Source organism: Galeopterus variegatus, unplaced genomic scaffold (genome assembly GCF_000696425.1).
Source record: "Galeopterus variegatus unplaced genomic scaffold, G_variegatus-3.0.2 Scaffold7540, whole genome shotgun sequence".
In the NCBI taxonomy this organism is placed as follows: Eukaryota; Metazoa; Chordata; class Mammalia; order Dermoptera; family Cynocephalidae; genus Galeopterus; species Galeopterus variegatus.
The window spans coordinates 6,824-19,067 of NW_007733651.1; the positions used below are offsets into that span (position 1 = coordinate 6,824).

Below are 12,244 nucleotides of genomic sequence, written 5' to 3' on the forward strand. Positions count from 1 at the left end.
CCACTGGGGATCTCTGTCTATGAATACAATTTTAAATGGCCTGGAGGTGGTGGGCAGGGGACAGAGCCCTGACCTAGTCACAGTCTGGATAGGGGAACACTATTCTAAAACGGGCCCAAGAAGTCTCAGCTAAGCTATCCTGAAGTCCTGGCTGCTCCTCTCATAGGACGCCCTCTTGGACATGGAGGCAAACAGCCCCACCACCACCACCACCACCACCGCATCCCACGTGCCAGGCCCCATGGGCTTCATGAGCTTGCATTGGGGACATCAAGCACCCTTTGTCCCAACATTGACTCAGGGTCCAGGGCTCCTGGAGCACTACTTGAGTAGAAAACCTAGGTTGAGAGGTGAATGTTGGGCAGGTCACAGCTCAGGGCTCAGGACCAGAGCCTCCTGGAGTAGGGGTAATTTGGGGGGTCAGTGTGTCCCGCTGTAGGAATAGTCTGCTTTATCGTGCATCACTATCCGGTAGTCCACGAAGTAGAAGCTGTCAGACTGTTTCATATGGGTGGCGGATCATCTCGCTGATCAACTCCTCAGAGAGAGGGGGAAAGTCGTAGATGTGCTCGCAGGCGTTCTTGCTGCTGGGGATGCAGAAGCCGACGTGCAAGACAAAGCTTTTGAGCAGCTGGTTGCGGAGGTAGTGCCTCTCGGTCATGCAGAAGTTGTTGATGGGCTTGTCTCCACTGTAAACTGCACAGCGGCTCCCACCTGCCTCAGGCGAAGAAAGGCAGGCGTAAACTGGCAGCGGTCAAAGCGCCCAGCATTGGGGTCCAGGTCCCGCAGGTTGATGGGCAACCGCTCTGAGGCTGGAGGAAAGTGCCTGAGTCCATGTCCCGAATCTTGAACCTGATGAAGTCAATCTTGTAGATATTCTCCGCAGGGGAACACAGGTAGTAGTAGCCCGTGATCAGCTGCAGCCCCAGCACGTCCTCCAGCCTTGTCGGCTGCTTCCTCTGCAGCGGCCCCAGCCTGGGCCCCGGGCCTGCGTCTGGCTCCGACTCGACCCGGATTCGGATTCCGCCCGCGGCTCCAGCGTGGGCTCCACGCTCGGGCCAGCGGCCTCTGGAGCGAGCTCCGCCCCGTCCCGGTCCCGCCGCCGCCCTTCACCTTCACTGCCTCGGCCCCGGGTGAAGCTTGTCTGCTGCAGCCTCCGCCGCCTATGCCGGCTGGAGCCTGGAGAAAGGCCGTTTGTGTTTCCAAGACCTTGTCCAAATGCACACATAGAATGACACAGTTACAACAGGTTCTGCATATTTCACTACATATTAGAGGTATTCTCCATATTTCTCAACAGCGTTTATAATTATAGTTTACGGTGACTTTCTGAAACAAATTAGAAGTGGCCTAACTTTCCAGCATGGGGAAAACAGTGAAGTAAATAATGGCTCTTTGGGAGAGTATATTTGGTCATTTAATCAAGCATCATCAACCTATTTTGACTTCTCAGTAACAGCCCTTCCGGCACCGGTCGACTGTATTAATAGTACTATTAAAGGGAGCTTTGGTCACACTAATCATTATTCAACTCTCCTAGGTATCAGTGCCACCCAGGCTCAGCCCTTCTCTCTGGGAATAGGTCAAAAAACCAAAATCTAAACATACTTATATAGCCTTTACACATTAAGACGAAATGTGCAGTTTTTTTTCTCCTGGTGTGAGTTCTTTGGTGCCCAATAAAGTTAGAACACTGATTGAAAGCTTTCTCACACTGAGGGCATCTATACAGTTTCTCTCCAGCGTGTGTTCTCTTATGTTGAGTGAAGGATAACTGAAAACTGAAAGTTTTCCCACATTCATTACATTTATATGGTTTCTCCTCAGTATGGATTCTCTCGTGAACTGTAAGGTGAGAGCTGTGGTGGAAAGCCTTTCCACATTCATTACATTTGTAGGGTTTTTTCTCCAGTATGCGTTCTCTTATGCACATTAAGATTAGATCTTTCACTGAAAAACTTTCCACATTCATCACATTTATAGGGTTTCTCTCCAGTATGAATTCTTCGATGTACATTAAGGTGAGAATTTTGGCTAAAGCATTTTCCACATTTATTACATTCATAAGGCTTCTCACTGTTGTGAGTTCTCTAGCGCAAAACAAGGTGAAGGCTCTGCCAGAAAGACTTCCCACATTCAGTACATTCATAGACTCACTTTCTACTGTGATTTCTCAGACAGTACGAAAGAAATGAAAGCTTCTTAAAGGCATTCTAACATTTCTTACATTCATAGGATTTCCCCCCAATGTGAGTTCTCAAAACCTGAGAGATGTGAGGTATGGGTTAAAAAAATCCCCACTTTCTTTGCATTCACAGAATTTCTCTCTGGCATTAATTATCTCATATGCAGAAAGGTGCATGATCTGGCTGTTATATACACCTTGATCACTGAATTTATACAGCTTTTCCAAGGCTTTTCCACATGTACTGCCTTTACATAGTTTCTTATCTACCAAGATTTCCTGAAAATTCTTAAAAACAAAATTATGCTGCAAGCCTCGAACTCCTGAGTCAAATGCTCTTCAATAAGAAATCTCTGTGAAGAAACAAAGTCTGAAATGAAGCTGCATTTTCTCAAAACTTCAATATTTTCCCAGTCCCTGCCCTGGATCACTGCTTGACCTTGTTTATGTTCCACTGGCCCCACACTGACATTGTGCATCTTTGGCTTTTCTGATTCATCTTCAGATTCCCAGTCATCTGCTATGGTGGAACACCCATTGTGGGTCTTGCTGCTAATTTCTCACCAGAAATCCCCTCTGTTGATATATAGGTCTGTTCTTCCATTCTGAAAGAGAATGAAAAAGAGTTAGGTGCTTGGGAAAAAACTCCTAGAGAGCCAATGATGAGATGAAAGTAACAAAATGTGCAAGACATGGGCAGATGTTTTTAAACATCAACTAAGGGGAAAAAATAGAACTTTGAGAAGAGAAACTCTGAAAGGTACACACAAGAGGAATCCACAGGAAGACTAACCAACGAAAAGAGTAATCAGCAAAATAAGCAGAAGGAACACTATCAGTGGAAAGATCATGAAACAGATAGACATTTCCAAAGATAAAATATTCAGGACAGCCACCCTTCTTTAATGCTTAGATGTCTCAGAATTCTGATCCATCTCCCTATTTAATGTCCATTCCTCCTGTAATTGACACCACATTAATCTTCTTAACAAACGAGATTTACAATAACAAAAGAGTACCTCTTTAGATGCACCCCTCCCAACCATCCAGAATTGCAGTCAAGCTACCACATCTATCCTCATCCTTTCTTCTTCCAGGTTTCTTTAGTTCTCACTGTACATGATCACTTCCACCATTAATACACAGTTTCTCCTCTGCTCAAGAACCTTCCTTTGATCCCCAAGATCTTAGCTGTCAGCAACCCTTCCCTTTGTTCTTATCATTTGTGTCTCAGCTCCCAGGTCATGTCCTCTGAGAGACCGTGCCCATCCTCTCAGCCAATACGGGTTCCTCCTCACTTTCCACCTCATTGTTCTGTTTTTATTTGCTTCATTGCACTAGTTAGCACTATTTAACATTACCTCGTTCATTTGGTTCTTTGTTGTCTGTCTCCTCCCCAGGCACCACACACTTGGCTTTGAGCTCCACAGTGCTGTGGACCTTGTCAGTTCTGTTCACACTCTCTCCAGTGCCCAGTATAGCATATGATGCACTCTGGATGCTTGAGACATGTCTGTGAGGTAGACAGACAGGATATTTGATTGTGCTCCCCAGCAGCCTGACTTCCATCAAGTAGGAAGGCTGTGAGTTTCTGACCGTGGAGGGTAGGCTGTGGGATTAACTATGGGGAGGGCTTTGCAATGTCAAGCAGAGCAAAGAAGGGAGCCCAGAAATCTGCAGAGGTTTTCCTGTTGAGTCCTTAGCTGGACCCTAAACTGCAAATATATAAAAGAAAGCTTGTAAGACCTGACCAAAAAACAAACAAACAAACCTGTTAGGGAGCTGAGTGGAGAGTTCAGAAGTTATACGGGGCTGGGGAGGCATTGAGACCCTAAAAATCTATCACTTAGGAGGAAAGACCGTGCCCTATGAATAAGGGCTACATCTCGGGATGAAAGCAAAACCAAAGCAAAACTACCTTAATAAATTCTAAAACCAAGCCTCATCAGGATTATGTGATCTGGAGAAACTCAACTGCCTGTCAGAAAAAAACTCAATACTCTTTGGTGGATGATAACAATCCATAGTGTCTATAATGTATGATCTACAACACCCAGTATACAATTAAAAAATAACTAGAAATGTAAAGAAGCAGGAAAATTTGACTCATAATCAAGGAAAAAAGTCAACAGAAACAGACATATCAAATGTTAAAGTATCAGAGAAGGGCTTTATAGAAATCATTATAAATATGACAAAGAATTTTGTGGAAAAACTGAAAAAAAATTGAAAATTATAAAACTAAATAAAAATACAGTATCTAAAAATAAACCACGAATAGGCTTAACAGCAGATTAGACACAGTAGAAGAAAGCATGTGTGAATTAAAAGACAGGTAAGTACAGATTTTATAATGATACAAAGGGAGAGAAAAGAATTTAAAAACAGAACATCTGACAAAGGGACTAACATGTGTAGCTAGAGTTACAGAAGGAGAGGAGAGAGAGACAGCAGCAGAAGAAATACTTAAAAGAGTTTTCCTAAATTGATTAGAGGCATCATCCTACAGATCCAAGAAGCTCAGCAAACTCCAAGCAGAATCATTTCAAAAAGACCTTACCTGAGACATCATAATCAAACTGCTGAAAACCAAATAAAAAGCAAAAATATTAAAAATGATCAGAGGAAAATGACATTACATTTCTATCAGGGAACAGCACATAATCAAACTGCTGAAAACCAAATATAAAGCAAAAATATTAAAAATGATCAGAGGAAAATGACATTACATTTCTATCAGGGAACAGCAAGAAGAAAGACAGCTAACTTTCCATGAGAAACAATGAAAGGAAGAAAATTAGTACTTTTAAAGTTGAAAGAAAAGAAACCTAGAATTCCATATCCAAAAAAAAAAAAAAAATCCTTTCAAAAAAAGGCTAAATAAAGACACTTTTAGACAAAAAGAAGTGGAGTAAATTTTTTTGCCAGTAAATTTAATCTGAGTGCACTGCAAGAAATACTGAAGCATGTTCTTTAGACTGAATGGAAATGACCAAAGACAGAAGCCGGGATCTGCAGAAAAAAATTAAGAGCAACCAAAAGACAAATTAGTTAGGAAAAAATATTGTATGAAATTACTTTCAAATTCCTTTAAAAGGCTGTTTACTGTATAAGGCAAGAATAACAACAATGTATAATGGAGTTTATGTTACACATAGAACTGAATATATAACAACAATAGCACCGAGCATAAGAGGAGGGCTAAATTCACTCAGAATATATTCTTTGACCACAATGGAATTCATGTAGACATCAATGACCCAAATACCTTTATATTTGGAAATTAAACAATGTGCTTCTAAATGACCCACAAATTAAAGAAAAAAATCACAGTCGAAACAAAAAAATGTTTTGAACTGAACAATAATGGAAATAAAACCTGGAAACTGCAGGAAAATGCATAGCTATAAGTGCAAACATTAGGGGAAAAAGATTAAAACATTAGGAAAAAAATGATTAAATCAAAAGGATTAAAATCAATGCCCTTCTTCTACTTCAAGAAGCTGGGGGGTGGAGGACAAACAAATTAAACCAAAGGCAAAAGAAGAAAATAATAAAAAGCAGAGATCAATGAACTAAAAAGCACAAAAAATAAAGAAAATCAAAGTCAAAATCTGATTCTTTGAAAAGACTTTAAAAATCAATTAATGCCTAGCAAGAATGATTAAAAATCACAAGAGAAAATACAAATTAACAATAGCAGGAGGAGGGGACATCTTTACAGAGCCTTCAACATTAAAAACATAATGAGGAAATATTATAAATAACCATATGCTAACAAAATCAATAACATAGAGAAAATGACCCAAATCATTGAAAAACCTGACTTTTCTGATTTGACACAATAAAAATAGAAAATGATTATCGAACAGTCTTAGTCCATTTTGTACTGCTATAACAGAATACAACAGACTGGATAATTTATAAACAACAAATTATTTCTCACAGTTCTGAAGGCTGGGAAGCCCAAGATTGAGGGGTCAGCATCTGGCAAGGGCCTTCTTGCTGCCTCATCCCATGGCAAAGGCAGAAGGGCAAGAGAGAGTAAGAGTGGGCCAAACTCATCCTTTTATAATGGTACCAATCCCACCCATGAGAGTGAAACCTTCATGGCCCAATACCCTCCCAAAGCTCCCACCTTTTAATACTGTTACGATAGCAATTAAATTTTTTTTTTTTTTTTTGGTCTTTATCCGTGTCCAGCAACGGTTCGCAACCCTCAGTGTCGCCCCCGTACCGGACCGGGACCGGCAACGGGATCGCAACCCTCGGCGTTGCCCCCGTGCCTCGCTCAGCCAGTGAGCAGGAACCGGTCTGTATGTGGGATCCGAACCCTCAACGGGAGCGCCGCCGCACTTCCCAAGCAGCGCACTAGCGCAGTGCGCCACCGGGCCGGCCCAGCAATTAAATTTTAACATGAGTTTTGGAGAGGACAAACACTAAACTATAGTAGTCCTACACCTCTTAAGGAGAGTAAATCTATTTTTCACAAAGAGAACTCCAGGCCAAGATGGCTTTCCTGGTGAATTGCACCAAATATTTCAGGAAAAAATAATACTGTTTATGCAAACTCTTTCAGAGACTAGAATATTTCCCACCTCATTTATAAGGCTGGCATGATCATGATAACAAATACTGAGAAGGAAATTAAAGAGAAAAATTACACACCAGTAATCCCAAAAATATACACAAAACCCTAAACAAAGTACTAACAAATCAAATCTAGCAAAATATAAAAAGAATAATGCATCTGACCAAGTGGGGTTATCCTAAGAATGCAAGTTTAGTGTAACAGGAAAATCAGGGGCTGGCCGGTGGCGCACTCGGTAGAGTGCGGCGTTCCCGCCAAGGGTTCGGATCCCATGTAGAGACCGGTCCGCTCACTGGTTGAGCGCGGTGCGGGCGCGACACCGAGGGTTGCGATCCCGTTGCCGGTTGCGGTACGGGCGCAACACCGAGGGTTGCAATCCCGTTACCGGTCACAAAAAAAAGACAAAAAGGTAAAAAGAAAAAAAAAAAAAAAACAGGAAAATCAGTGTAATTCACCACTTTATTGGAACAAAGGAGAAAAGAAAATATGATCATCTCAATAAATGCATATAGAACAGTTGATAAAATATAACACCCACTTATGATAAAAACTCAGCAAACCAGGAATAGAACTTCCTCAGTCTGAAACAGTCATCAGATCATATTTAAAAGTGAAATAGTGAAATACCTAATATTGGGAGCAAGGCAAGTATGTCAGCTCTCATCACTTTTATTCAATATTGTACTGGATAATCTGTGGTAACACGTATCAAAACAGTGCTTGTAACATGGGGAGACTATTGACTAGAAAGGGACATAAAGGAAAAGTACAGGAGAAGTGTGGGCTGAAGTATGGGTTACAGAAATATTTACATTTGTAAAACTTTATTGGACTACACCATACTCTTAAGAACAGCACATGTCAATGCATGTTAATAAGACATCATTTTTAAAGAAGTACTAGGTGTCCTAGCTAGTATAATAACAAGAAAAAAGAAAAGCATAAAGACTGGAAAGAAAAAATCTTAATCATAGATGACTGTGTAGGAAATCCAAGGAAACTGACAGAGAAATTATTAGAACTAGTAAGTGATTTTAGCCAAGTTCACAGGTAGAAGGTCAACAAAAAATAAATTATACATATATTTACACTAACAACAAACAGAAAATGAAATTAAAGAACACTGGTATTAACAATAGCATCAAAAATATCAAATGCCTAGGGTTAAATTTAATAAAAAATGTACAAAACCATCTGTGGTGGATTGAATTATGTCCTCCCAAAACTCATTGAAGCTTGAATTGTGTCCCCAAAGATTTATGTATTAGAAACTTAGCCCCCAGTGTGACTGTTAAGAGAGTGGGAAATCCTATTATGGTAATTAAAAGATGGAGCCTTGCAGTGGTGATTGGACTGTAGAATGGTACAGTAGTGAATGGATTAGAAATGGTGGTCGGGGTGTGGTTCTGGGGGCTTTAAAAGAAGAGGAGAATCTGTCTTTCTCTCTCTCTCTGCTTCCACCATTTTGCAGTGTGGTGGGTCACTTTCACCACCACCAGATAGACTTTGGACTTCCCAGCCTCAGAAACATAAGCAATAAAATTTTTTTCTTTATAAATTACCAAGTTCCATGTATTTTGTTGTAGGCAGCAGAAACAGACTAATACACCATCATACTTAAAAAGTGCAAAATATTGCTGAGAGAAATTAAAGTACCTAAATAAATATACCATGATCACAGAGTAAAAGGCTTAATATGTGAAGATGTCAATTATCCTCAAACTGATCTACAGATTTAAGGTACTACAAATCAAAATTAAAGGAGGAATTTTGTGGAATTGAAAAGCTTGATAATTTCCAATGGACAAATTGATTCTAAAATTTATGCGAAAGTGCAAAGAGCCTGAAATAGCCAAGGTGATTATAAACAGTAAAGTTAGAGGCTAAATTTTACTACCTTATTTCAAGATTTACTGTGAAGCTACAAGATTAAGACAACACGTTGTTGGCACACAGATAGAAAAACAGATCAACGGAAGAGAAGAGAGCGCAGAAATAGATCTACATATATACCTTCAATTAATTTTCAACAAAGGCTCCACTACAGCACAAAGGAGAAAAGGAAAGTTTTTTCATGAAATGGTGCTGGAACAAATGGATAGCCATAAGCAAAAATAAACACCTTTGCACATAAGGAAGAAGCCAGCACTGCCACGACTGGGGAGACCCAGGTGGGCAAAAACCCTGGGCAGACCCCACTCCCACCTTGCCTGCACAGAGGGTTGGAGCCGGCACTGCCACAATGGGGGAGGCACAAGCAGACAAAAACCCCAGGCAGACCTCCCTGCCCTGCCCACACAGAAGGCAGGAGCCAGCACCTCTGCAACCAGGGAAGCCCAGACAGGCAAAAACCCCAGGAAGACCCCCATGTCCTGCCTGCATAGAAGGCAGGAGCCAGTGCCACCACAACTGGGAAGGCCCCACATTGCCTCTATGGAGATGGTTCACAACATCCACCACCACAGCTTCAACCACTGCAAGGACGACTTCCCACCACAGTTGCAGGCACAACCACCATGCAGGTGGCCCACGGTGTATTTGATTGCATTGACAGAAGGAGAGTCGCTAGAGGAGCCTGGAAAAAGAGGAGGAAGTCTTTCTTCTCAAAGTCCACTCCAGAGCAATAGAAGAAGCAACTGATCTACCAGATGACCAGAAATAAACATAGAGATAATAGAAATATGAAAGAAAAGAAAATATGATACTGCCAAAAGAATATAGTAGTTCTAAAGTATCAGACCCTATAGACCAGGAAATCCTTGAAATGACTGAAAAGAAATTCTGAGTAACTATCTTAAAGAAACTAAATGTGATAAGAGAAGATTCAGTTAGGCAACACAATGAAATGAGAAAAAATATCCAGAATATGAAGGAGGAAATTTACAAAAGAGATTAATACCTTTAAAAGGAATGTAATGAAATGAAAAAAAGAGAGAGAGAGAGCTTAAGCAGCAGATTACAGCAAGCAGAAGGAAAAATTTTCTGAACTCAAAGACAGTCTTTATGAAATAACCTAGGCAGACAAAAAAAGGGAAAAAGAAATTTTTAAAAAGGAAGAAAGTCTAAGAGAGCCGGCAGACAACCTTAAGCACACAAACATTCAAGTCATGGGTGTTCCAGAAGGGGAGGAGAAAGGTAAAGGCGCTGAAAATCTATTCAATGAAATAATAATGGAAAACTTCCCAGGTATAGGGAGAGACACAGACCTACAGATCCAGGAAGCTCAAAGATCCCCAAACAGATTCAATACAAAAACATCCTCCCTGAGACACAGTATAGTCAAACTGACAAAGCCCAAAGACAAATAGAGAACCCTAAAAGCAGCAAGGGAAAAGCATCAAGTCATTTATAAGGGAGCCCCCATCAGACTAACAACAGACTTCTCAACTGAAACCCTACAGGCAAGAAGAAATTTGGATGACATATTCAAAATATTAAAAGAAAAAAACTGCTAGCCAAGAATACTATACCCAGCAAGGCTATCCTTCAGTTTGAGGGTGAAATAGTGTTTTTCCCAGACAAACAAAAGCTGCAGGAGTTCATCGCCACACAACCAGCCCTGCAAGAAATTCTCAACAGAGTCCTGCACCTGGAATTCGAAAAACAATAATCACTGCCATGAATATAAAAGAACAAAATCCACTGGTAAAACAAAAATGCATATGAGAAAGAAAAAAGAAATTAAATCTTACTGCCTCAAAAAACCAACAAACATTGAAGACAAATAATAAAAGGGGAAGAAAGAAACAAAAGATATTTAAAACATCTAAACAAAAAAATGATAAAATGGCAGGAGTAAGACAATACCTCTCAATAACAACCTTAAATGCAAATGAATTAAACTCCCCACTCAAAGAACACAGACAAAGGGTTGGATTAAAAAGGTAGACCCAACTATATGCTGCCTTCAAGAGACTCAACTCACTTGTAAAGATGCACACAAACTAATAATGAAAGGATGAAAAAAGATACACCACACAAATGGAAACCAAAAACAAGCAGGAGTAGCTATTCTTATATTAGATAAAATAAACTTTAAAACATAAAAAGAGACAAAGAAGGCCATGATATAATGATAAAGGGATCTATTCAACAAAAAGACAATAACAATCATAAACATATATGCACCCAACACTGGAGCAACCAGATATATAAAGCAAACACTATTAGATTAAAGAAAGAGATAGACCCAAACACAATAGTGGGGGACCTGACACCTCTTTCTTAGTACTGGACAGATCATCCAGGCAACAAATTAACAAGGACACAGGATTTAAACTACACATTAGACCAACCGAACCTGACAGATATCTACAGGACATTTCATATAACAACTACAGAATATACATTCCTCTCATTAGTACATGTCACATGTGAGGTCACAAATCAAGTCTCAACAACTTTTTAAAAATGAAATCATCTCAAGTATATTTTCAGACCATAACAGATTAAAACTAGAAATTAATAACAAGCGAAACTCTGGAAACTACACAAATACATAGAAATTAAACAATAGACACCTGAATGATCTATGGGTTCAAGAAGAAATTAAACAAGAAATCAAAAAGTTTCTTGAAACCAATGAAAATAAAGACATATCATATCAAAACCTGTGGGATACTGCAAAAGCAGTACTAAGAGGAAACTTTATCACAGTGAACATGTACATCAAAAGAATAGAAAGATTTCAAATAACATAACACTACACCCAAAGAACTAGAAAACCAAGAACAATCCAATCCCAAAGTTAGTAGACAGAAAAAAATAATTAAGACCAGAGCAAACTAAATGACATAGACACCTAAAAGACAATACAAAAGACCAATGAAACAAAAAGTTGGTTTTTAAGAAGATAAACAAAATAGACAAACCATTAGCTAGGTTAACAAAAAAAAGAAGAAGAAGAAAGAAGACCCAAATAACAAAAATCAGAAATGAAAAAGGAAACATTACAATAGATACCACAGGTATACAAAGAATCATTGAAGACTATTATGAACAATTATATGCCAACAAATTTCAAAACCTGGAGGAAATGGATGCATTTCTGGTCACATACAAGCTACTGAGGCTGAACGAAGAAGACATAGAAAACCTGAACAGACCAATAACAAGCCATGAATCTGAAGCAGTAATCAGAAATCTTCCAACAAAGAAAAACCCAGGATCAGATGACTTTACAGCTGAATTCTACCAAGACTATAATGAGGAATTAATGCCAATTCTCTTCAAACTATTCCAAAAAATTGACACAGAGACCATTCTCCCAAACTCATTCTATGAGGCCAGCATCACCTTGATACCAAAACCAGACAAAGATACGACAAAAAAAGAAAACTAGAGGCCAACATCTCTGCCAGACATACACACAAAAATCCTCAACAAAATACTAGCAATTTGGGCCGGCCCAGTGGCGCACTGCTACAGTGCGCCGCTTGGGAGCGTGGCAGCGCTCCCGCCGAGGGTTC

General features: G+C 39.9%; 1 pseudogene; it reads right to left on the minus strand.

The window, feature by feature from the left end:
* Nucleotides 1-420: 420 nt before the first annotated feature.
* On the minus strand, nt 421-3,754 carry LOC103607561 (annotated as a pseudogene).
* Between the last annotated feature and the right edge of the window lie 8,490 nt (nt 3,755-12,244).